Raw genomic sequence first — 27,432 nt, forward strand, 5'->3', positions numbered from 1 at the left:
GGTTATTCTTAAGTTTCAGCCTTTTTTTGAAAACTGTTATCAAAAAGGAAAATTAATAATTCTTTTATGTTTTTGGACAAAGAGTAAATCAGGAAACCATACTGGAAGATGCAGTAATCCTGCAGATCAACGGGGAGCAGAAGCCAGGAGGGAACTGTCACAAATAAGTAACAGCTGGGTAGAGCAGATTATGTAAGTTACACCTGTTGTGTAAGCAGTTGGGGCTGTTCTTTAAGCTTCACAATTAATGTCGTTTGCAGTAATATGGATTAAGGGATCTATAATATAGTGCACAATTTACTTTGGCTTCTTTTCTGAAAACATCCATATGAATCAAAAGCTTCTTTTGAACACTCCTGCCCTGCTTGGTTGCTGTAGAGGTATGTAAGGCACAGCCTTGCTCTCCAGTAGCTTGCAGTCTATTAGAGATAGAAGACCACACACAGGGCCAACCTCCTCACAAGGCAGTAGGTCATCACTGCTCTCTTCTTGAAGGCACACACAGTAAGTGCCGCAGGCATTCAGACGAGGGCACCAAATCTCTGGAAGCAGTGGGTGGAGGAGGAGGGATTTGTAGAGGAGGTAGCATGTGAACGAGGTGGTAGGGAACCCAAGGAATTGAAGTTTATGGGATTCTAGGGATCGGCAACCTCATTACAGGAGGAGGCATTTACCTGAGCAATCAAGCCGAGTTATTGCTTATGGCACTTAGAGCAGGGGAACCAGTCAATTTAGAGGACTTAGGTTCCAACTCTAAATGTAGCAGAGAGACAGAAACCTTAATCTTCAATGGCTTATGTTTGCCGTGGTGAAATTTAGACTTTTAGAAAGGGAGCAATGAAAGCAGACGTAAGGTGGCTTTCGTTTCCACAGTAATTGCTATAGGAATCTCCCAGTAGACACTCTTTTCTGAAATCCATAATTCCAGTGGTGGTGGCCCTCAATCTTCTGATTTCGATACAGGAACTGGGATGGAATAAACATTTGGGGTAATATTTCATGACCCTGTTTCATGTAATATCATATGACTGTTTATTTAGTTGTCCTGCTTACATAATAAGTACACACTTTCAGAAACTTTTACTACATGGGGACAATGCGGTAGTTTATTATCTTGAGTACTGGTGGTCATTGTAAAAAGCCGGGGATCAGGCCTTTGTCCAGGAGCACATTCTTTATAGTAACACTACTGTTTCCCTGTCACTAAACAACATGTCTCTTAATAGACATTCAGACTTGACCTTCATTGTGCCTTACCAGAACATGAATTGCGTCTTATTCCCACATAACCAATTCATCACCACAAGCTGTTGATGCCACTTTGCTTTATCATCATGACTGCCACTCTAGTGCAAGTCATCAGCATCCCTTCTCTTTCATATTTGTTCCTTCTCCAGTCTTCTGTCTTTGAATAAATGACACCATCCTCTACCCAGTAGCTCAAGCTAGAAACCTAGCAGTCATCCTTAATAGCCCCTTTCCCTTTATCTCCTACATCTAATCTCAGCAAATCCAATAGGTTCTGTTTCTGTAAGAGCTCTCAAATCCATCCACTTCTCTGCTTTCCCTACCACCATCCAAGTCCAAGCTACCACTGTCACTTATCCGGACCATTGCAATAGATAATCTCATCTACTCCCGCATGCTCCAGTCCATCCTCCACACAGCATCAGAGGGATCTTTTACAGATTCATATCTGAAAGCCTTCAGTGACTTTCCACTACACTCTGGATAAAGACCTGACCAGTATCAGCTTGCACTCTTCCTCACTTTTTTTCTTTCACTTTTTAAAATTGAGATATAATTCACATGACAAAAAATTTGCCATTTTAAAGTTTACAGGTAAGTGGTTTTTAGTATATTCATTATGTTGTGCAACCATCACCACAGTCTAATTCCAGGATATTTGCATCACCCCCAAAAGAAACCCTGTACCTATTAGCTGTTAGTCCCAATCCCTCTCCTCAGCCCCGGCAACCACCAATCTGCAGATCTGTGGATTTGCCTATTCTGGGCCTTTCATGTAAATCGACTCTATATGCAATATGTGCTCTTTTGTGATTGACTTATTTTCATTTAGCATGTTTTCAGGGTTTATCCGTGTCATAGCATGTGTTAGTACTTCATTCCTTTTTATGACTCAGTAAAAGTCTATAGGTCTTTATGCCATTTATGCCAGTACTGTGCTGTTTTGATTACCATAGTTTTGTAATAAGTTGAAGTCAGAAAGTATGAGGCCTCCAACTTTGTTCTTTTTCAAGATTGTTTTGGCTATCCAGGATCTCCTGAGATTTTTTGTGGATTTTAGGATGGATTTTTCTGTTACTGCAAAAAGTCTTCCTCACTTTTTACCTTACATTTGCCAAAGGACCTTTGTATATACCATTTCCCTTGTCTGGTAAACTTCTCTATTTTAGTCAGTTGCCTGAACTCTTACTCATCTCTCAGGGATCGGCTTAATTATCACTTCCCCAAGGAAGCTGTCCCGTATCCTTCCCTCAGACAATGGCAGGTTCCCAGGTTCTCATAGCACTATGAACCTTTCTTTTATATTCTTTATCACAGTTGACTACGTTGGCATATTATATTTTTTTGCTACTTACATAGTATCAAGCTTTCCCCTATGTAGTAAATTCCATGAAGGTAAGAACCATTTTTGCTTATTGCTTATCGCTAATGCTTCAGTGCCTGACATGTAGTATATGCTCAATAAATATTTGCTGACTGAATGAAATTTGATTCCTATCTGTATTTTTAATCTTATTTCCCATTTATAATCATAGAGTTTGAGAGCTTGACTGAGAGGTCAAATTGTTCAGTCTTTAGGCATCACTGTTGTGTTCAGTTAAAAAAAAAAGATCTCTACTCATATTTTAGAAATGAAGTCATTTCCTCTAGCATGCTGTGTTTTGAATACATACAATATAATATCTCTTTTTCATTATTTTTAAGTATTTAATGGTCTCTGATGTACTTAATGAATAACTTTATATTTATGAGCATCACTGTTGTACACACATTTACAACATTGACTTTCTTGAAGTTTGCTATTATACTTTAAAAGTACTCACTTCGGGAATTCCCTGGTGGTCCAATGGTTAGGACTTGACGCTTTCACTGCCAGGGCCCAGGTTCAATCCCTGGTCAGGGAACTAAGATCCCACAAGCCCTGCGCTGAGGCCAAAATAATAATAATAATACATACATACAATAAAAGTACTTCACTATAAATAAGAAATGACGTATTTACTGATTAAAGTGCTTGTTTCATTTTGTAAGTCTTGATAACTTTTTAGTCTAGCTATTTTACAAATACTTGTTTTTTAAATTTAAAAAATGGTTATATAGAGGTGTAAGTACTTTCAATGTTACTGTTTTTGTGAGTTTATTGCAGTTTTGCTGGGTACCAGATAGTCAGAAATGATAGTGGTAAGGGTCTCATTTAAGCCCTTAATACATGAAGATGGAAATAATCTTTTTATTTTACATGGATCAAAATTCAAAATGAGTTTTCTTTTTTATCTTTTTTTTTTTTCATTTTACCTTCAGTGTAAGCATTTGTGTTCTGTTAGGCTGTGTACAAAAATAACTATTCCATTCAGTGCCTTGAATTACTGATCTATGACTCCATTGATACTCTGCAGGTTTATGGAATTGTTTTAGTTGTAAATTGTCTTTGCCTTCTTACCATTATAATAACAGCTAAAACCAGAGTAGTAAATTCCTGACACTGTTTTAAGTGCTTTATAAGCATTAATTCATTATACACATTTGCTTATTGTATTAGTCAGGGTTCTCCAAAGAAACAACCAACAGGGTCTTTGTGTGTGTGTAAATACCTATATATTTATTATTTTAATATTATTTACATGTAGGGACTTCCCTGGTGGTGCAGTGGTTAAGAATCCGCCTGCCAATGCAGGGGACACAGGTTCGAGCCCTGGTCTGGGAAGATCCCACATGCCGGGAGCAACTAAGCCCGTGTGCCACAACTACTAATGGTTAATATTATTTATTTATTTTTAATTAATTTATTTAATTAATTTATTTTTGGCTGTATTGGGTCTTTGTTGCTGCACGCGGGCTTTCTCTAGTTGTGGCGAGCTTGGGCTACTCTTCGTAGCGGTGCACAGGCTTCTCATTGTGGTGGCTTCTCTTGTTGCAGAGCAGGGCTCTAGGCACGCAGGCTTCAGTAGTTGTGGCACATGGGCTCAGTAGTTGTGTCTCACGGGCTCTAGAGCTCAGGCTCAGTAGTTGTGGCGCACGGGCTTAGTTGCTCCACGGCATGTGGGATCTTCCCAGACCAGGGCTTGAACCCGTGTTCTCAACCGCTGCACCACCAGGGAAGCCCAGTTAATATTATTTACATGTAAATATTTAAATAAATTTCTTCATATATATATATGTATACACATATTTACACACACACACATACATACACATATAAAGAAACTTGCAAGGAATTGGCTTACAAGGTTTGCAAGGAATTGGCTCACATGATTATGGAGGCTGAGAAGTCCCAAGACCTGGAGTCAGCAAGCTGGAGACCAGGAGACCAATGGTGAAGTTCCAGTCTGAGTGGGACGGCCAGAGAACCTGGAGAGCTGATGGTGTAAGTTCCAGTCCAAAGGCTAGCGTTACGCTTGATACCCAGGAGGAGCCAGTGCTTCAGTTCAAGTCCTGAGGCCAGTTAAACCAGTGTCCCAGCTTAAAGGCCATTAGGCAGGAGGAGTTGCCTCTTACTCCAAGGAAGGTCAGCCTTTCTTCCTTCCTTCCTTCCTTTCTTTCTTTCTTCCTTCCTTTTTTGGCTGTGTTGGGTCCTTGTTGCTGCATGCAGGCTTTCTCTAGTTGCGTCGAGCAGGGGCTACTCTTTGTTGTGGTGCGCAGGCTTCTCATTGCAGTGGCTTCTCGTTGCGGAGCACGGGTTCTAGGCACATGGGCTCTATAGTGCAGGCTCAGTATTTGTGGCGCACGGGCTTAGTTGCTTCGCGGCATGTGGGATCTTTCCGGACCAGGGATCGAACCTGTGTCCCCTGCACTGGCAGGCGGATTCTTAACCACCACGCCACCAGGGAAGTCTCGGTCTTTTTGTTTTATTTAGGACTTCAACTGGTTGAATGAGGTCCACTCACATTATTGAGGGCAATTTGCTTTACTCTGTTTACCAATTCAGATGTTAATCTCATCCAGGAATACCCTCACAGACAAACCCAGAATGTCTGACCAAATATCTGGTCAGTATGTGGCACAGTCAAGATGACACATAAAATTAACCATCACACTTATGTCCTAGAATCATGTGAAGATGAATGAACAAATATAAACTGTGTATAGACCAGGAATGGAAGATTTTACCATAAGTAACTGTAGTCTGCTAACCTTACCATCTGTAAAATGAAGGGTTTCGACTGCTACATGGTCTGTAAGGCTCATTGAAGTCCTAGAAGTGGTAAAAGATCTTAGAGACCTTTTAATTGTCCAGCCTCTTCATTTTACAGCTGAAGAAATGTACAGAAAGAGGGCAAATGGCTTGTCCAAGATTATTCAGTGAATGGGAGTTCAGAAATAGGAATTCCAGGCTCAGCTCTGTAACGTATGTCCTCAGTTTCCTCTTTGAACTGCAAGGGCTCCTGGGTCATCAATATTTAAGTTCTCTCCCAGCTTTATAATTTCGTATAAATGTTTAGGCTTCATAGTCTAGCAGTGGAATTTTTTGACTATTTTCTTTTCTTTTTTTAATTAATTTTTATTGGAGTATAGTTGATTTTTGACTTTTTTTTTTTTTTTTGGCGGCACACGGGCCTCTCACTGTTGCCTCTCCCGCCGCGGAGCAGAGGCTCCGGACGCGCAGGCTCAGTCAGCGGCCATGACTCACAGGCCCAGCCGCTCCGCGGCTTGACTATTTTCTATTGGGTTGTTTATCTCTGTTACTCTTTGGGTCTTCATCTGTCTCTTTTTTTTTTTTTGTAAGGAGGGAGGAAGGGAGGGAGGTCTCCATCTCTTGGTTGCTCATTTGACTACACTCTACCCCAAATTTCATTTCTCCTTTAACAGTAATGAGTGTGAACTAAATTGTCTGTACTTCGGATGGAAATAACGACAGACTTTAATGGGCTTTTAAAAGTGGTTGTAGTTTTCGTTTTACACTGACCTGAGTGATTGGGGGATCAAATGTAGACGCATGCCTCTGTTAGTACTGTGTTCTAGAAATGAACTTAACTCTGATTAACCTCTTAGCTAACAGCTCTAATGGAGGAGAGCGTTTTTGGTGGTACTGAAATACGATGGGCAGGCTTCCTGGGGAGCAGCAGCACTGTCTGTGCCAGTGGCCACCTGACGTTAGTTCCCAAAGACACTCTTACTCATCTCTACTCCTGAACACCGTTAGCTGCACGATGGTAGATAGAGAGGCAGCACTTGGGTTGGCTGAGTCACAGCTGCTAGGACACAGTAGGGGCAATAAGAAGAAAATTTATATGTACATATTTGAGAACCAGTTTGATGAAAAGTGTCGGTAGAATATATATCCGTGTTTTGAAATGTGAAGCAGTGTAATTAAAATATTGTGCAAATTTAGACGTACTAATCAAACATACTAATGAAGGCAGTTTAATCAAAGTGAAATCAAACCAAAAGACATACTAATGGATTTATAGAATCCATGTTTGGAATTAATATTTTACATAGTCATGAAATTCATCTTGTATCAACAAATGTCTCTTTTGTTCCTAATATATACCTAGCGTTGTGGAAGTTTTTTGAGGTATGGGACTGGAAACTTCTGTTATGGTGCCTCCACTAACCAGCACTGTAGCCTTAGGAAAATCACTTCGTTTTTAAATACATTGTTTTACAAATGTAATATTCAGTGCATATAGAAGGACACGTGTTAAATATATGCATAATAAAATGACCACTCACGTACCTGCACCCCAACTTCAGAATTAAACCATTACCAATATAATTCTACCTGTGTGCTCCTTTCTTATCTCATCCCCGTCTCCCCACAACCCTGTAACTATTAACCTTATTTCTGTGAATCATTCTGTTGCTTTAAAAAATAGTTTTAACACATATATATGCAAATTTAGATAATATATTAGTTTTCTTGAGCTTATAGAAATAGTATACTGGGTTTTTATTCTTATTCAATATTAAATTGCTAAGATTCTTCATAAGGTGTTTTGTTTTTTTTTTTTGCGGTTCACGGGCCTCTCACTGTTGTGGCCTCTCCCGCTGTGGAGCACAGGCTCCGGACGCGCAGGCTCAGCGGCCATGGCTCATGGGCCCAGCCGCTCAGTGGCATGTGGGATCCTCCCAGACCGGGGCACGAACCCGTGTCCCCTGCATCGGCAGGCAGACTCTCAACCACTGCGCCACCAGGGAAGCCCACTTCATAAGGTTTTATGTAGCTATAGTTGATTCATTGTCACTGCTGAATAATATTTTACTTTGGGAATATACTAGAATTTACCCATTCTTCTGTCAATGGACCTATAGGTTATTTGCAGGGTTTTTTTTTTTTTCTGTATGACCAGAAAATGTGTCTTTTAGTGTATATTTATAAAAGGGGTTCCCCCCCAGTGCGTGTAGGATACACATATACATATACAAACACACACTCAGGCATATGTATAGGAAAACAAATACACATAACAACTCTTGAAATGTGCAACTTTACAAGAAGAGATTAAATTGTTTTCCAAAGTGGTTCTACCAATATGCACTCCCACTAGCAATGTATGAGTTCTCGTTGCTTCATATACTTGCCCTTGATATTGACTTACATTTTGTTGCTTCTCTGATTACTAATGAGGTTAAACATCTTTGCATACGTTTATGGGCCATTTATGTTTCCCCTCTGAAATACTTGTTCATGTCTTTTAACTGTTTTCTGTTGGTTTATCTTTCTCATACTGATTTATAATTATGAGTCCTTTTCATATTCAGGAGATTAATCCTTTGTTGGTTATATTTTTGCAAATAACTTAATTTGTGGCTTCGCATATATTTATATATGTCTTTTGATAAAGAAGTTCTTAGCTTTAATGTAGTCAAATTTTTTGGTTTCTTTATGGTTACTGCTTTATGTGTCTCTTTTTAATTTATTAATTTATTATTTGCCTGCGTTGGGTTTTTGTTGCTGTGTGTAGGCTTTCTCTAGTTGCGGCAAGCGGGGGCTACTCTTTGTTGTGGTGTGCAGGCTTCTCATTGCGGTGGCTTCTCTTACTGTGGAGCACGGGCTCTAGGCATGTGGGCTTCAGTAGTTGTAGCACGTGGGCTCAGTAGTTGTGGCTCGCAGGCTCTAGAGCGCAGGTTCAGTAGCTGTGGCGCACGGGCTCAGTTGCTCTTTGGCATGTGGGATCTTCCCAGACCAGGGCTCGAACCTGTGTCCCCTGCATTGGCAGGCAGATTCCCAACCACTAGCGCCACCAGGGAAGTCCGCTTTATGTGTCTTGATTAAGCAATCCTTCCCTATGCCAAAGTTGGAAAAGTAGTCTCATTATTTTTTCTAAAAGTTTTAAAATTTGGCAAATTATTTTTTGAGCCTCATTTTCCAGAACTTTAAAATGCAGTTGAACTGGGTGTTCTGTAACAACCTTTTATTCTTTGATGCTGTGACCTGAAGAAGACAGGATATGTGTGTATATTTTCAGAGATTGCAGTGTTCTTTTAGTAATCTCTCCTACTGTGAGGTTTTATACTCTCTCCTACTTTACTTCTCTTTCTCTCATTTCCCCAGCCTCTTCCTTCCTGTTTTCTTCAGAAAATAACCAGTTGAATCCTGCAACATCCTAGTTTCTCTGTTGAAGCAGCACTTTTTAATTGAAATTTATTGAGATAATGCAGTTGTAAGAAATAATAGAGATCCTGTGTACCCTTTACCCAGTTTATGGTAACATCTTGCAAAATTGTAGTGTAACGTCACAACCAGGGTACTGACATTGATAACATCCACTGATCTTATTCAGATTTCTCCAGGTATACTTGTACTCATTTGTGTATGTGTGTGTGTGTATTTATTTCTATGCAGTTTTATCCCATGTGTATGTTCGTATATCCATCACCACAGGTAAGATACCGAAGGAAACAGCATTTTTTATAAACAGCATTTTTAAAAGTCTGAATTACTGAATACCTCCAGAGTGTTCTGGAGTACCCAGTTTGGCTGGTGCCCACACAGTTCTAGAGGGCCACCTCAGGTTACATAATCCAGAAGCAAATTGATGAACTGAAACCTTGACCTTAGAGATGAAAGAATCTTTGATCTTTGGGTTTGAGGTCCTGGGAGGCCAGTTGGCATGCCCCAAAACATAATCATCATTTATTTTGAATTGTATATGCCCATATGAACCTGCATTTGAGACATCCTTGTAAAAGTTGCCCTTGGTCCATCATACCAATAGGAGTCATTCAAATTCCACCAGGTTGTAAGCAACTAAAAACTCGTAGTGGAAAGGAGGAATGGTAATCCTTCTAGGAAAGCAATTAAAAGCTTGCTGAAATATGCATTGGTTTATATCCCCATAAGTAGAAGCTTACATTATTGTCAGGCTGGTAGTCAAGAACATTTGAAGACTACATTTATGGGAGAGCTACGTATGCTTTAACTCATGTCTACTTCAAAATATTTAAAAATAAACACTCAGCACCTTTTGACCTCTTATGACTGGCCAGGCACTATGCTAAGCAAAGAGGATAGTGTAGTAAATAAAAACAGAAGTGGTTCGTGTCCTTATGGAACTTATAATCTAATTTACAGTTTAAAAATAAGGCAACAGGGACTTCCCTGGTGGCACAGTGGTTAAGAATCCACCTGCCAATGCAGGGGACGTGGGTTCGATCCCTGGTCTGGGATGATCCTACATGCTGCAGAGAAACTAAGCCCGTGCGCCACAACTACTGAGCCTGCGCTCTAGAGCCCACGAGCCACAACTACTGAAGCCCACGCGCCTAGAGCCCATGAAGCCTCCGCTCGCTGCAACTAGAGAAAGCCCACGCACCGCAATGAAGACCCAAAGCAGCCCAAAAAATAAATAAATAAAATTTTAAAAAGAAAATAAGGCAACAAATACTATAATTACTCACTTTCATAAGTTTTGAATGAAATGAATTAGAAACAGAGATAGCAGAAATAAGGTCTGTTTTTGATAGGGTAGCCAGCCAGCTCTGTCAGAGGAGATGGTATATAAGCAGATAACTGAAGGAAGGAGGGGCGACTTCTGCAGAGGGGTTTGGGAGTAGATACTGGAACCAGCTTGTTCAAAGGCGCTGAGTTGGGTAAGAGCCAGGCACGTTGGGAAACTGAAAAGGAGGCTAGTGGGGCTGAAGGGCACACTCAGTGGAGGAGGGGGAAGATGGCAATGAATGGAGTATAGGAACTTCTGGGGCGCTGTCTTAGGAGCAATTTGGATCTTGTAATCTGAACTTCTTGAAGCCATGAAGGTGGTTTGAAGATGTGGAAGTGTTAATAATGAAGTTGTCTATTTAATCAATTCACAAATATTAGGTACCGTGCCCTGTGTCAGGCACTTCTACTTGCTAGGGATGCACTGGTGAGCAAAACAGACTAATGTCTCTGCCCCCATGGACCTTACATTTTAATGGGGGAGGGTATTGTTAGGGTAAAGGATAAGCTGAGAGCTCCAAAATACAATGGCCAGAAAAAGGTAGATCTTTGTCTTTCTGGCCTGTAATAGCCCGGGGCAAGGAGGCAGCTTCTATTCCATAAGATCATCTAGGGTCCCAGGCTAGCGGGGCAGTTCTGCCTTCCTCAGCATTTGGTTTTCAAGTTCCAGCCAGCTAGAGGGAAAGAGGGGTCCAGGGCAAGCTTCTTTAGGAAAATGACCAGGAAGTTTCACACATCACTATTACACATATACCTTTGGCGAAATCTTAGTCACGTGGTCCTCCCTAGTCATAAGGGAGATAGAAAAATGCAGTTTCTAGCTGGAAAGCCAGGTACTCAGGAAGAAAGGAAGAACAGATTTGGGGGGACAACCAGTAGACAGGGAGACAGACAATAAACAAGATAAATAATTGTAATATCTTGTATGCTAGTGATGAGTGGTAAAGGGAAAAGAAAGCAGGGAAGGAAGATAGGAAGTATCAGGTGGTAGCGGTTGCAGTTCCCAATAGAGCAATAAAGGAAGGCCTCATTGGCGGGGCGCCATTTCAGTAAAGCTCTGAATGAAGTCTGTGAGCAAGAAATACCATTCTGAGTTGTTCTGAGGTTACCATAACCCAGGGTAGGCTTTTACATGCCTGAATCTTAGACCTTATCTGAAAGTGTTCAGGTTAGTGGAAAAGGCACCATTATACTACAGTTTCATTTAGAGCAAGCAATACAAGAAAGCCTTAAACAATGAATTGGTGAATTACCATGCTAGGGCCTGGACTCTGAGGCATCTGTCTGAGAGATTTTTTCTTGGCTCTTTGATAGATGGTAAACTTAGCTCCCTAAGAAAGGAGGGACTAAGATCCCTCTGCAACACTCAGTTCAGAGAGTGTTGCACATACTTGTTTTATAGGGTTTGGGGGGTGGCAGGGTAATTTTTTTTCTAAGTGTAGGAATTATTGATGATTTGAGTCTGCTGTAGAACTCTGGTTAATTTCAGTCAGCCATTGCCAGTGCAGTTTTAAGGATGTGGTGACATAAAAAGAATGGAAGTATTTTCATGTCCACGCTTGGTCATCCAAAATCTTGCTTAGTTGCCCTTCCAGTTAGAGAAAGCAGTAGTTTCCAACACTTCATTATTTTCTTTAATTATATTCGAGTGCTGCTTTAAGTTATATGTCAATGTAAAATACATAATAAGCACCTTTTCCTACTTCTGCATCACTTTTTTTGTTTTTAATGACAACCTGTTTGGTTAATGAGACAAAAGAAAAGGATTTTCTGCCTGTTTTTACTCTAATGCCCTTCCCACCTACAACACCCCTAGATGTGGGTAGATAGATTGTCTCGGGTTTATTTCTATGTTAGTAATCATTATCTTTCATTAGAGAACTTACAGTTTAGGAAAGGAGATAAGATACACAGATACATAACGAAAATACAAGGCAGGAAGTGATAAATGCCATGAGAAAGGTAAAAATAAAATGCTCTTGTAGTTCACAGACTACAGAATGAGTAACCTTGTCAGTCTTTGCTTCCACAATCTTGAAGGGAGACAGTAAGGTTAACTTTGAGCTTAATATATAATGCTGTCAAAAGGAATTTTCTCTTCTTGGAAAAGGGAAGCATTTGATCTGTTATCCTACTATTTTAAGTATTTTTGTGAGTCCAGTCCTTTTCTGGACACAGATAAAATACATTTTTTGCCTGTCATGCTACACCACAGAGAAAAGCTCAAGTCAGACTGGAAAAGCACTGCTAATCACTTCATAGCATTTTATAGTGTTGGAAGTTACCCTTGAATCTTGTCTCCTCTCCCTCCAGCTTACCCAGTCCCTCACCAAATTCCAAAGATTATGCCTCCTGAATATTTTTGGGATCCAGTCTTGCCAAGCTTAATCCATCTCTGCGAAGCAGCTAGACTGATTTTTTTAAAACATAGCATTAGTTTAAGTCAGTTTAATGCTAAGAATCCCTAGTGGTTCCCTTCACAGAGTAAGATTTCGACTCCTTATTGTGCACACCAGGCTCTGCCTGCCTGTGCAATAACATCTCTGACCTTTGCCCCTCGCCTTGTACACTGCAGTCACGCTGGCCTTCCCTCAGGGCTCGCCCTCCTCCCGCACACTGCTCCCACTGTGTGGAATCCTCCCCCAAGGGCCCCATTTCTATTCCTTCAGTACTGAACTCAAGCATCCTTAAGGAAACCTTCCGACCCCCGCGGCAGTCAGACCACCCAATCTCAATGGGGTCTCATAGCACCTTGTACTTCTCTTACTTCTTTCTGCAACTGTAATTAATAATGAATCTTGGAGCTAGTTATTAGCTGCCTTCCCCCTAGAACAAAATTTAAAAGGGTATGTGTGCTTTTACTTAGTGCTCTGTGGCCAGGGCCAGTGTCTGGTATAGTGCCGAGTACTGGAATAAATTCTTAAGAAGTACTTGTTGCTAAAGAAAAAGGGCAGAAAATTCCCAAATTATTTAAATTTGGTTTTAGGTTTTATTGAGGTGCTTACATTTGATCATAGGTTTTTTAAAGTTGTTGGAATGTTTATAAAAGACAAGTATCAGCATCACCTGGGAGCTGTTAGAAATGCAATGCCCAGGCTTTTGATTCAGACCTACTGTATCAGAAACTGTGGGTGGGACCTGACAATCTGGTGTAACACACCCTCCAGGTGACGCTGATGCAGAATAATATTTGAGAACCAGGGTTCTATAAAAATACTGACTGAAGGTTGACTCTGACTAAGTAAGATACGAAGTGCAACTTAATCCTACTTTTGCAATTAGGTACATTGTTTCTAATCAACAGTGGGTGGTAATAAACTACTTTTCAGCTGCCACCCTCCCCCACCCCCTATTTTATCAATTGTCTTCAGATATCAACTGAAATGTAAACAAGGTCTGCTTGATCAATCAACCCAAACCTGGACTTTAGAAATTCCACAGTATTTTTCAACCTTTACCCCTCTGAATCTAACTTTTATGTAGTGCCATCCGATTCCAGGAAATGCTTGTAAAACTGATAATACCCATGATTCTAGTGTTGGAGTGCTTTGCTTTTAATTTTTTTTTTTGGCCGCACTGCGTGGCATGTGGGATTTTAGTTCCCCGACCAGGGATCAAACCCATGCCCCCTGCGGTGGAAGCGAGGAGTCTTAACCACTGGACCGCCAGGGAAGTCCCATTAGTTTTTTAATGTTTATTATACAGGGTCGAAATGATTTTTGCTAAAGCTCAGGTTGTCATAGTTTCTAGATTTATATCTAATGCATTTTGAAGCATTAGCAGGGTTTAGATGTGCATATTCTTGGCTGTGTTTAGATTTCAGGGCTGTGCTACATCATCAAACTTTTGCTGATGGATTGACTGCATTGTTAAAGGTCACTCATCCCCGATTTTGCCGTTGACTTTAAATTTGCTCCATGTTTGACTCAAGGACAGTGTTGACAAACCATTCCCACCTGGTGGCTATTAAGTGATCCATAGGAAGTTAATTGCAGGTTTCTTTCTCATGTAACAGATGCCCAAGGCTCATTGATTCTCTTTGTAATATTTGGTTAGAAGCACAGGATTTGAATGGAGAAGGGAGGTAACCAACAAAAGATTTTTTTCAATGTTTTTAAAAACTTTAAATTTTAGAATAGTTTTAGATTTACAGAAAAGTTGCATACATGGTACAGAGTTTTCACATCCCACGTGCAGTTTCCTATATTATTAACATCTTATGCAGTAATGTACATTTGTCACAATTGATGAACCAATATTGATACATTATTATTAACTAAAATCCATACTTAATTATTCAGATTTCCTCAGTTTTCCATTAATGTCATTTTCCTGTTATAGGATCCTAGGCAAGATACCACATCATATTTAGTTATATCTCATTAGATTCCTCTTGGCTGTGACAGTTTCTCAGACTTTCTTTGGTTTAGATGACATTGACAGTTTTGAGGAATACTAGTCGCATATTTTGTAGAATGTCCCTCAATTGGGATTTGTCCATTTTTCTTATGATTAGACTGGTGCTTATTGAGTTTTGAGAGGAAGACTGGCGAGGTGAAATGCCATTTTCATTACACCATATCAAGAGTACATTTAAAAAAATTTTTTTTTATTGAATTATAGTCGATTTACAATGTTGTGTTTCAGGTGTAAAGAGTACAAATTATTAACATGACATCGTGGTTGGCATTGACCTTGATCACCTGCCTAAAGTAGTGTTTACCTGATTCCTCCACTTTAAAGCTGCTGTTTTTCCTCTTTTCCATACTGTACTCTTTGGAAACAAGTTACTAAGTGTAGCCCAAGAGTTGTGGGGGTTTTGTTTTTTTGTTTTTTTTGCTACCATGCGGCATGTGGGATCTTAGTTCCCTGACCAAGGATCGAACCCATGCCCCCTGCATTGGGAGTGCAGAGTCTTAACCACTGGACCGCCAGGGAGATCCCAAGAGTTTGTTTTTTAAATATGAGATTCCAGATAACATCTTTCTCGCTGAGTGGGGCCTTCTCCATTATTTTTTGGTGTCTCCTTTTTTAATTTTTACTTTAATCAGGAGACAGGCATATGCAGTTGACATGTTTCAAATGCTTATTTATTTTTAAGAAAAAAACGTTGCCAAGCTTTATTTAGGTTGCAGTGGTTATAGACAACACATCTAACCCTATATCCCACCCCACCGTACTCGGCCCCCTGCACAGGCTCAGCTCCCTTTTCCCTCCAGTCTCACTTCTTGTCCTCCTCCCTCTTGTCCTTCTTGCCCTCCTCCCTCTTGTCCTTCTTGCCATCCTTGGTGGCCTGGGAGGCCAGGGAGCCCATGGCATTTCAAGTGGCCTCATTGTTGGGATCCACACCTGGGAGGTTCTCCAGGACACTCTGAAGGAACTTGGGGTCCTGCATCGCGTCATAATCATCCTCCTCCTTGGCGGGCTCAGGTGTGTCCATGGCTGAACTGGCATCAATGTCAGCTGATTCTGCCTGGCCAAATTCTGCGCCGTGGAGGCACATCTGCATGGCGTAAGCATTCTGTTCTGCCTCAGTCATACTGCTTAGGTCAGGGAGCCCCGTGCGGCCACACTCCTGCTGGCTGATGGTCATCTTCAGCAGGGCATCGTCCGAGTCTTCAGTCCCAGTCGTAGCGCTTCCCACCTCAGCGGCAGAGGCAGCAGCTGCCCACCGCGCCTCCTCCTCCTGCGGCTGCCGCTGCTCTTCCATAGAAACACGCAGGGCCAGGGCCAGCTCACGATCAGCACTGGGATCCACTCCAAATTCAGCCACTGGCACCAAGACCCAGCATGGCACTGCCTTCCCCAGCCAGAATCGGAGAACTGATGAGGGCATCGGCCAAGCTGGGCCCAGGACGCACTGTCACCGGATGAGAACCGCTTCCATCTTTGCCATTCAGTGTGTTTACAAAGGCGGTCAGCTTTTCTGTGCTCACCTCCTCTTCTCCCAAATTGATAATGTCAGCATTTACTTTCTCCTTCTTGAGGCGTTTAGCCAGTTTCACCAGATTCTTCTCATTGTCCTCCATGGGGCTTCCCACAAAGGCAATGATTCGTATCTTGTGATTCTTGACCTGTTGGTGCTTCAGGGCCAGATGGGCCACGCAGATGCCAGTGCAGAAGGTGATCTTGCCCTTCGGTTGGACAGTGTGGAGCTTAGACAGGATGTGGCCGGTGTCAGGGGTGAGTGTGGTCCGCACTTCACAGTCATTGGCCAGTGTGATGAGGCCCACATTGTTCTCAGGGTTGCTGAGGATCTTGGAGTGACAGACTATGTTGACAGCGTCTTGTTGGGCGTGTAGCCGGGTGGGTAAGAAGTCCCCATTCCGCATATACTCACTGTTGTGCACGCAAACCATAGTGCTTTCCAACACCATCTTGCCGCCTTCCACCCTCTCCGACCTCAAATGCTTATTTAAATTATGAAGTATAGGGGCTTTCCTGGTGGCACAGTGGTTGGGAGTCGGCCTGCCGATGCAGGGGACACGGGTTCGTGCCCTGGTCCGGGAAGATCCCACGTGCCGTGGAGCGGCTGGGCCTGTGAGCCATGGCTGCTGAGCCTGCGCGTCCGGAGCCTGTGCTCCGCAACGGGAGAGGCCACAACAATGAGAGGCCCGCGTACTGCAAAAAAAAAAAAAAAAATTGTGAAGTATATTTCAGCTGATGAAGGGATTTGAAATTAAAGCGAATATTTGTGCTGGGGAACTGAGGGGAACCTAACGTGGTTTTGCAAATGCTCCTGTGTCTAGCTGTTGCCCACATATACTCTCATTCCTTAGCCTCCAAGCCTCTGTTTGCCTGTAGCTGCTCCTAGAATTTAATTGCCTGCTAGCTAAAACCTCTATGAAAACATTTGGGTAGATAGAGTGGCCCAGGATTTTCTTTTGCTTGGCAAGAACTCACTTGCTAAAATGGTTTTTAATATGTTGGTGCCTCTCTACTGTGCTGCTTTTGCCAGAATAGATGCAGCCCAAAAGATTTGCTTGTCTTCCTAACTCCTTTTTTAATAGCTCATAGCAGTGACTGAGCTATTGATCTGAAGGGATAATAACAACCCTGTATGTGCTTTTTGCAAGTTCTGATATTTTAAGAACTGAGAGCTTTGAAAAAGAACATCGCTTTACTTCACAAACTCAAGGCTTCTTCAAACCAAATAATATACAGCATATGTCATAAAGAAGGTTCATTCCTAGAAATCACCAGATTTAAAGGGAGCAAAGGATGAGGGAGAAGGAATTAAAACAAGTGACAGTACTTGCTCAGAGACTGATGACCAGGGTCAGCTCCACGGGAACACTGTCTCCAGCAGCCCCACTTACTCTTCCTCACCGCATCCCTAATTCATATTCTTGGCTCCTAAAATACACTTAAAGCACTTCTCAGAAAGATTGAAAGGCACACAGAAAGTAAACAAACTTTTTGGTGAAGTTAACCTTTAGTATATTATTAGTAGTTTTGGATTCTAGGTTGACTCCTCAGTAGGGAAAATAGCAAGCAACATGCCTCATTATAATTGGATATATAAATAACTTAAGATAATACATCTATCATAAGGTAAATAGAAAAATTGGGGGATTTTTTAGCTGCGCACATTTATTTATTTATTTATTCTTGGCTATGTTAGGTCTTTGTTGCTGCGCACGGGCTTTCTCTAGTTGCAGCGAGCTGGGGCTGCTCTTCGTTGAGGTGCGTGGGCTTCTCATTGCTGTGGCTTCTCTTGTTGTGGAGCACGGGCTCTAGGCGCACGGGCTCAGTAGTTGTGGCATGCGGGCTCAGCAGCTGTGGCTCGCAGGCTCTAGAGCACATGCTTAGTAGTTGTGGCGCACGGGCTTAGTTGCTCCACAGCATGTGGGATCTTCCCGGACCAGGGCTCAGACCCGTGTCCCCTGCATTGACAGGCAGATCCTTAACCACTGTACCACCAGGGAATTCCCTTAGCTGTGTACATTTATTAATCCAAGTTCTGGCTAATAAGGTCTAAGAGGACTCCCTCAATTTGAGAGATGTGCCCCACCCCCCAAAAAACAGTCAAAGAATATTTAGGTTTATACTCTTAATTTGTTAATATTACTGTCTAATATCTCATATATTTGTATCTGTTCAGCACCTGGAAGAATTCAGTACTTATTTTTAGAATTTGTCTTAAACTTTTTTAGTAAACTTTTCATTTTAGGATAATTTCAGATTTATAGGAACTTTGCAGAGATGGTACAAGGAGTTCACATATGCCCCTACACAGTTTCCCTTATTATTAGCTTATATTAGTAATGGTACATTTGTCACAATTAATGAACCAATATTGTTATGTTATTCCTAACTGAAGTCCATACTTCATTCACATTTCTTCAGTTTGTCCCTAATGTCCTTTTTTCTGTTCCAGGATCCCATCGAGAATACCATACCATAATTAGTCATCCTGTCTCCTTAGGCTCCTCTTGGATGTGACAGTTTCTCAAACTTTCCTTGGTTTTGATGACGTTGACAGTTTTGAGGAGTACCGGTTAGGGATTTTGTAGCAGATCCCTCAGTTAGGATTTGTTTGATGTTTTTCTCAAGATAAGATGTGGATTATGGCTTTTTAGGAGGAAGACTGGAGAAGTGAAGGGCTGTCCTCATCACATCTTATCCACCATGCATAGTATCAACGTGACTTTCTACTGATGATGTTAACTTGATCACTTGGCTGGGGTAGCATTTGTCAGCTTTCTTCACTGTGAAGTTAGTCTTTTTTAAAACAGATTTTTACTGATTTTTCTACCTCTATGATTCTGGAGAGGAATATGGTTCATTTCATTTATTTATTCAACAGATGTTACTTTGAGTTAAAGAAAACATGGTTTTAGGTAAATTTTAGGGTTTTATTCCCCCCAAGGCCCACTCTTACTAATTGGAGAAATAAACCATATTTAAGGAATAGCCAATACTTTGTAGGTAACAAAAGTTGGTCAAGGTCAAGTTGTTGGTGTACAGTGTATATTTGTTTAGCTTTTCTGAATATACTGAGTTTTTCAACAAAATTCTGTTTGACCACTGGTGAATATTGTTAAATAATTTAAATCACATTCTTCAAGTGTTATGGCATCTCAATTATTCATGATTTATCAGTTATTAGACTTTCTTACCTTCTCTTTTCACTCTTTTATTCAGAAGTAATAGTGGAAATGAGACCCTTTCTATCTTCCCAGCTTTTGTATAAGTACAAAGGATTATATAGATATTAGGGATCAGGCAACCTCCTGCTTATCTACATTCTTTCAAATGCTAGTCACAGTAACAGATGAAGATCAGAAAGCACTAGGAAAGGCTTCCCTGGTGGTGCAGTGTTAATAATCTGCCTGCCAATGCAGGGGACACGGGTTCGAGCCCTGGTCCGGGAAGATCCCACATGCCACAGAGCAGCTAAGCCCGTGTGCCACAACTACTGAGCCTGCGCTCCAGAGCCCGCGAGCCACTACTACTGAGCCCACGTGCCACAACTACTGAAGCCCACATTCCTAGAGCCCGTGCTCTGCAACAAGAGAAGCCACCGCAATGAGAAGCCCGCGCACTGCAACGAAGAGTAGCCCCCACTCGCTGCAACTAGAGAAAGCCCACGCACAGCAACAAAGACCCAGCGAGCCAAAAATAAATAAATTAAAATAAATAAATTTAAAAAAAGCAAGTACTAGGAAAAGAAGAGTTTTGCTATCAAAGAATGAGTGTGTCATGCAGCAGATGAGCCTCTAGGATGAATTTGATTAATTCTCCACAGCAGCAAAGTCGCATAATCAGATGGTGTTGCTTGAGGCTTTCTCTTGCTTTGGAGTTGGATAATCTAAATTGTGTAGCCTCTAGTGGATTTTCATTCTGTCATGTATCAAGGAACGTCTGTGCAGATGGAAAGAGGTTTTCTGTTGGGCTGTGTGTGAGCTCAGTGGAAAGGGTTAAAAATTAGGAATGAATGCATTTAACTCAATTTTTCTTCCTAATAACAGACATCTCTACCAGATTTGATGACACTGCAAACATGAAAGGAGTAGAGACATCTGGGTGTTATCATAGGCTCTGCCACTACTTGTGTAGTTTTGAGGGTAGGTTTTTTTTTTCTTAATAAATTTATTTATTTATTTGTTTTTATTTTTGGCTGCGTTGGGTCTCCGTTGCTGCACGCGGGCTTTCTCTAGCTGCGGTGAACATGGGCTACTCTTCGTTGCGGTGCGGGGGCTTCTCATTGTGGTGGCTTCTCTTGTTTTGGAGCATGGGCTCTAGGCACACAGGCTTCAGTAGTTGTGGCACACGGGCTCAGTAGTTGTGGTTCGCGGGCTCTTGAGTGCAGGCTCAGTAGTTGTGGTGCACGGGCTTAGTTGCTCCACGGCATGTGGGATCTAACCGGGCCAGGGCTCGAACCCATGTCCCTTGCATTGGCAGGCAGATTCTTAACCACTGCGCCATCAGGGAAGCCCGGGGGTAGTTTTATTATGTGACTTCCCTCGGTGGTCCTCAGATTTTCATCCATATAGTTAAGAGTGGATAGGTCAGAGCACTGCTTATACCCCTCAAGACTATGTAAGTTTGTGGTTCAGAATGGGAAATAAGAGTAGCAATATGGGCTGTCCACCCAATTTCATGGTATGATATGATACAGTACATTAGGAAAAAGATTTCTGGGTAATAGCTATGAGGCATAGAGCTTTTTAAGATATGTATTCTGGATTAGGGAAGTGATGGTAGGTAGAGAAAGTGGAGGTGGGTGAACAGAGATCTTTATACACTGAATTCCATATTCCTCTTCCTTGGTCCTTCCCATGTGACAGGTTCACTCTTTCTCTTTCATTGCCGATCTTCTCTGCTCAGGGCCTTGCCTCATGCTGTCTGATGTTGGGAGGGCTGTGAGGGCCTGCTGACTTCCATGTCTTCACTGCTCTCCAGTGGACAGAGCTGGGGCGGGTCAGCCCTGAACGAGGCTTAGGGCCCCAGCCTGTCCTGAGCTGGAGATAATTTGGGAACCTCTGGCTGCCAGCTCAGCAGATCGGCATGTCTGCTAGTCTCATTCTGACTTTGTGTGCTTACATTTTTTAAGGCTGCTCTTGCTTAGTTCCTTGTAATTAAGACTGGCCTTGTACTTCCATGCCAGAACCCGGGCCCGTCTGTGAAGTCCTTGTCTGGGTATAGTGGTTGGTGCCACAGTTGCTCCAAGGGTAGAAATATGCTTTCTTTTAGCCAGGCCTCTCCGGAACTTGAACTCTGCCTGGACCCATGCCTGTGTTTGGGACTCTGCTACCCATTGTTGATTTTGTTGATGCTCACTGACCAATTGCTTTTTACCAGATTTACCTGTTATAGTATTCTGTCTGCTTTCTCCTTGCTGAGTATCCTGATGTTTGCTCATTGACCACCTATCTGGACCTCTGCCTGTTGCTGCCCACTCTCCTTTGCCAATTATGCTCTCTTGCCTACCTGGATTTCCTCCTAGAGCTCGCTTCTGAGTCCATCTCCAATTCCTTCCCTCCAATATGGAGGTGTCTCTATAGATGACAGGGCCTGATCTACCGTACTGCCTGCCTTCAGAAGCTTAATTGTGACAGTCAGTGTTTTCCATTCTGTTTATAAAAATCTGTCACCTTTTAGCTGCCTTAGTTTGTTATTCCCTGATATTATAAACTCACTCCTTGACTTTTTTATTTGATCATTTTTTGGTCTTTCCTTAGAACAAATCTCATGTATCCCCTTTTCAGCCACTTGTTACTTTCACAGGGAGTGGCCTCAAATCATAAATCTTCACATTGGAAGAGACTTTCAAAGACATCTAGTTCAACTTTCCATGTGATGGGTAACTTACCAACTCCCAAAATAACCCATCAATAACATTTTCGACAGCTCTCAACTGGTTTCCTGGGCCCCAAGCTATCAATTCATTCATATATTTATTCACTTATTCATTCAGTCAACAGTTACTCAACGTCTACTTTTAGCCAGGCATTCATATGTGTGTGTGTGTGTGTGTCTCTGTGTGTGTGTGTTTGTCACCATTCCTGTCCTTAGAGAGCTGCTACTCCAGGGGGGATAGAGAAATAAACAATCATGATTGCTAGCTAGAGGCATGCAGTGGGTAGGGGAATGGGTCATTTCTTCTGCATGACTGAAGGTTGGTTCATGGAGGGGCTCTTTCTGCCGCTTCAATTAACACCAACTTTCTGGTCCACCACCAGCTTTTCAGCTACTCAATATTGAGAGAGGAGAGTCTCCTTTCTGCCTCTGTCTATTGTTGACTTGCCCTTGGAATCATCTTTGTAAATCCAAGTCTTCGTTTGTTACTCCCCTGCTAATAGGCTCCCCATTGTCTACCCCGCAAACAGACATCTAGCTCTTTGACACAACTTATGAAGCCTTCAGCCTTCTGGTTCATGCTTGCCTCTCTAGTCCCATACACACCATTTTTCATCAGGCTCTCAGTGCCCCCAAATTTCGTGCAGTTTCCTGGCTACATCGTGCTTACTCACACTTCTCTTGCATATGTTGTTCCTGCTACCTGGAATGACTGCCGGTCTCATCTCCACGGTGAACTGCCGGGGCACTGTGAAAGCCTGATGGAAAATGGTACACAGGGAGGAATAAATCACAACTCTGACCTTCCTTTTCTATTAAGGTGTACTTTGACCTGTTGGCTGCTGTTGCCCCTTATACACCCCCATGCCTGCCACCCGAAGATTGTAAACTACTCTACACCAGGCAGTTATCTCTGTGTCTTCAGCCTTAACACAGAGACTGGCCCAGAATGGGCAGTCAATAGATATGTGTTGGATGAATGGATGAGTAAAGAAATGAAGACAAGTCTTCTATAGCCTATTTTTCACTTTAGGTCTCCCTTGGAGCACCGAGAATGCTACTTAAAAGACTCCTACCGTTGTTTTGACTGTAGCTCCCTGCCAACCTAGGACCACGCTCACTGGCTTATCCATGGCTAGACACCTGCCTGCAACTATCACTGAACAGCCTGCCTGCCATACAGGGAGAAAGGCCCTTTGGGGGTTCGGGGAAGGTTGGACAACTCTTCACCTTCTCCCACCTGGCAGCCTCTGCTGCCAAGATAAGCTTCTCGCATGTCTCTTCAAAACTCTAATCAAGAGAAAGAAATTGCACAGAATGAAAATGCTTCTTTCCTGCTCTGGTAAATCAGAACAGTTGTAAAGTGAGGAGAATTAGTACTTGAACAAGTTCCTGTCTTATTAAGCAATACTTTGAATGAGTCATCTACAAACTCAAGCAGTTGGTGAGAACAGTTAGTGGCCATTTATCATTTTAAGTTGATCTGTTTCAAATAAATAGCAAATGGGATATTTTGGTCCTAAATTATACACTTATCCCCTTCTTACAAGAGCCCTTTTTTTTTTTTACATAGTTATATCAGTGAGCAGTGAAAGACACACAACACTGTCATGAACTTTGTCCTCCTTGTCTTCCTGTTCTTTAATCATGGATCTTGAACTTTCAGTCAAAACTCAGCAGTTTTAGTTCTATTAGATGTAGATCTCTACCTAAAATAGTTGGCCATTTCTGAGATAGTATGCTTTTCTTTAGGTTTATTGAGATACACTTTACATAAAATTCACACTTTTTATGTATGTACAAGTCTATGAATTTTGACAAACTTAATATAGCTTGTGGCCACCACTGAAGTCAAGATAATAGAATTTTCTGCCACCCAGAGTATTCCCTCGTGCTCCTTTGTAGTCAGTGTCCTCCCTATGTTGCCAACCCCTGGCAACCACTGCTCTGATTTCTGTCTCTATAGTTTTCTCATTTCCAGAACCTCGTATAAGTGAAATCAAAATATGTAGCCTTTGGGACTGCCCTGGTAGGGTGCTGTTCTTCATCTTTATTTGATCTTTAGGCTATCAAAAGAGAGTGAGGGGAAAGGCAACAAATATAGTGAGTGTCTACGTACCAGGCAATGTGTATGTTTGTTTAATTTAATCTTAATTGAAAATTGAGATCCAACAAGTCATTTGTACCACTTAAGTCTTTGGAGCTAGTAAATGGCACGGTCAGAACTTAACTGCAGGTTTGTTTGGTAAAAACCCGTGATCAGCCCATTACATTTTTTTTTTAACATCTTTATTGGGGTATAATTGCTTTACAATGGTGTGTTAGTTTCTGCTTTATAACAAAGTGAATCAGTCATACATAAACATATGTTCCCATATGTCTTCCCTCTTGCGTCTCCCTCCCTCCCACCCTCCCTATCCCACCCCTCCAGGCTGTCACAAAGCACCGAGCCAATATCCCTGTGCCATGCGGCTGCTTCCCACTAGCTATCTACCTTACTACGTTTGTTAGTGTGTATATGTCCATGACTCTCTCTCGCCCTGTCACAGCTCACCCTTCCCCCTCCCCATAACCTCAAGTCCGTTCTCCAGTAGGTCTGTGTCTTTATTCCTGCCTTACCCCTAGGTTCTTCATGATATTTTTTTTTCTTAAATTCCATATATATGTGTTAGCATACGGTATTTGTCTCTCTCTTTCTGACTTACTTCACTCTGTATGACAGACTCTAGGTCTATCCACCTCATTACAAATAGCTCAATTTCGTTTCTTTTTATGGCTGAGTAATATTCCATTGTATATATGTGCCACATCTTCTTTATCCATTCATCCGATGATGGGCACTTAGGTTGTTTCCATCTCCGGGCTATTGTAAATAGAGCTGCAATGAATATTTTGGTACATGACTCTTTTTGAATTTTGGTTTTCTCAGGGTATATGCCCAGTAGTGGGATTGCTGGGTCATATGGTAGTTCTATTTGTACTTTTTTAAGGAACCTCCATACTGTTCTCCATAGTGGCTGAACCAATTCACATTCCCACCAGCAGTGCAAGAGTATTCCCTTTTCTCCACACCCTCTCCAGCATTTATTGTTTCTAGATTTCTTGATGATGGCCATTCTGACTGGTGTGAGATGATATCTCATTGTAGTTTTGATTTGCATTTCTCTAATGATGAATGATGTTGAGCATTCTTTCATGTGTTTGTTGGCAGTCTGTATATCTTCTTTGGAGAAATGTCTATTTAGGTCTTCTGCCCATTTTTGGATTGGGTTGTTTGTTTTTTTGTTATTGAGCTGCATGAGCTGCTTGTAAATTTTGGAGATTAATTCTTTGTCGGTTGCTTCATTTGCAAATATTTTCTCCCATTCTGAGGGTTGTCTTTTGGTCTTGTTTATGGTTTCCTTTGCTGTGCAAAAGCTTTGAAGTTTCATTAGGTCCCATTTGTTTCTTTTTGTTTTTATTTCCATTACTCTAGGAGGTGGGTCAGAAAGGATCTTGCTGTGATTTATGTCATAGAGTGTTCTGCCTAAGTTTTCCTCTAAGAGTTTGATAGTTTCTGGCCTTACATTTAGGTCTTTAATCCATTTTGAGCTTATTTTTGTGTATGGTGTTAGGGAGTGATCTAATCTCATACTTTTAAAAGTACCTGTCCAGTTTTCCCAGCACCACTTATTGAAGAGGCTGTCCTTTCTCCACTGTACATTCCTGCCACCTTTATCAAAGATAAGGTGTCCATATGTGCGTGGGTTTATCTCTGGGCTTTCTATCCTGTTCCATTGATCTATCTTTCTGTTTTTGTGCCAGTACCATACCGTCTTGATAACTGTAGCTTTGTAGTATAGTCTGAAGTCAGGGAGCCTGATTCCTCCAGTTCCTTTTTTCGTTCTCAAGATTGCTTTGGCTATTCGGGGTCTTTTGTGTTTCCATACAAATTGCAAAATTTTTTGTTCTAGTGCTGTGAAAAATGCCAGTGGTAGTTTGATAGGGATTGCATTGAATCTATAGATTGCTTTGGGTAGTAGAGTCATTTTCACAATGTTGATTCTTCCAATCCAAGAACATGGTATATCTCTCCATCTGTTTGTATCATCTTTAATTTCTTTCATCAGTGTCTTATAATTTTCTGCATACAGGTCTTTTGTCTCCTTAGGTAGGTTTATTCCTAGATATTTCATTCTTTTTGTTGCAATGGTAAATGGGAGTGTTTTCTTGATTTCACTTTCAGATTTTTCATCATTAGTATATAGGAATGCCAGAGATTTCTGTGCATTAATTTTGTATCCTGCCACTTTACCAAATTCATTGATTAGCTCTAACTACAGGCCAATATCACTGATGAACATAGATGCAAAAATCCTCAACAAAATACTAGCAAACAGAATCCAACAGCACATTAAAAGGATCATACACCATGATCAAGTGGGGTTTATTCTAGGAATGCAAGGATTCTTCAATATACGCAAATCTATCAATGTGATAAACCATATTAACAAATTGAAGGAGAAAAACCATATGATCATCTCAATAGATGCAGAGAAAGCTTTTGACAAAATTCAACACCCATTTATGATAAAAACCCTGCAGAAAGTAGGCATAGAGGGAACTTTCCTCAACATAATAAAGGCCATATATGACAAGCCCACAGCAAACATCATCCTCAATGGTGAAAAACTGAAAGCATTTCCACTAAGATCAGGAACAAGACAAGGTTGCCCACTCTCACCACTCTTATTCAACATAGTTTTGGAAGTTTTAGCCACAGCAATCAGAGAAGAAAAGGAAATAAAAGGAATCCAAATCGGAAAAGAAGAAGTAAAGCTGTCACTGTTTGCAGATGACATGATCCTATACATAGAGAATCCTAAAGATGCTACCAGCCCATTACATTTTAATGCCCCTCTCTGGAAATGAGTGTCTGAATGTGGCAGGGGAGGGGCGGGGCAGGGAACCGGGTTGGGTATGGGGGGTGGGGGGCAGGACTGCAGGGAGGGTGGAGGAAAGATTGACTGAGATTAGGAAAGGGAGAAACGTTCTACCACCTTTCATTGCCATCTAAAAACCTGAGCTTTTTAGATATCTTGGTTTTCATCTTATCTCTGCCATTTACTTGATTTATAGCACATTTGTCTCTCTGAGACTCATTTTTTAATTTTGTTTTTAATTTGAAATGTAGACAGACTGTTAACTTTGGTTGTTGTGAGGAATAAAGATAATACATGTAAAGTGCCGTGCACATAGAATGTGTTCAATATAATGGTGTCCATTACTGTCATCATTATTAATCTCCTACCATTAAACATACTTTATAACTGGAAATAATTAATTTGGGTTTGGAAAATGATTTCTTTAGTTGTTTAATTCTTTTGCCAAAATAGCCTAGAGCAAGTTCCTTTTTATAAGAATGGACTTAGTTTCCTCTATTTTTTACCCACCTCCTAAGTCAAAACAATACCAGTTTACTAAATCAGTTTGAAATTTGATTTAAAACCTCCTGCTGA

General features: G+C 41.4%; 1 protein-coding gene and 1 pseudogene across 1 annotated transcript in view; one reads left to right on the top strand and one right to left on the bottom strand.

The window, feature by feature from the left end:
• Nucleotides 1–27,432, top strand: part of ATP11C (ATPase phospholipid transporting 11C) — a 168,490-nt gene that overhangs the window by 9,704 nt on the left and 131,354 nt on the right. The window lies entirely within an intron of this gene.
• Nucleotides 15,253–16,511, bottom strand: LOC132513392 (26S proteasome non-ATPase regulatory subunit 4-like; annotated as a pseudogene).

Source organism: Lagenorhynchus albirostris, chromosome X (assembly GCF_949774975.1).
Source record: "Lagenorhynchus albirostris chromosome X, mLagAlb1.1, whole genome shotgun sequence".
Taxonomy (NCBI): Eukaryota; Metazoa; Chordata; class Mammalia; order Artiodactyla; family Delphinidae; genus Lagenorhynchus; species Lagenorhynchus albirostris.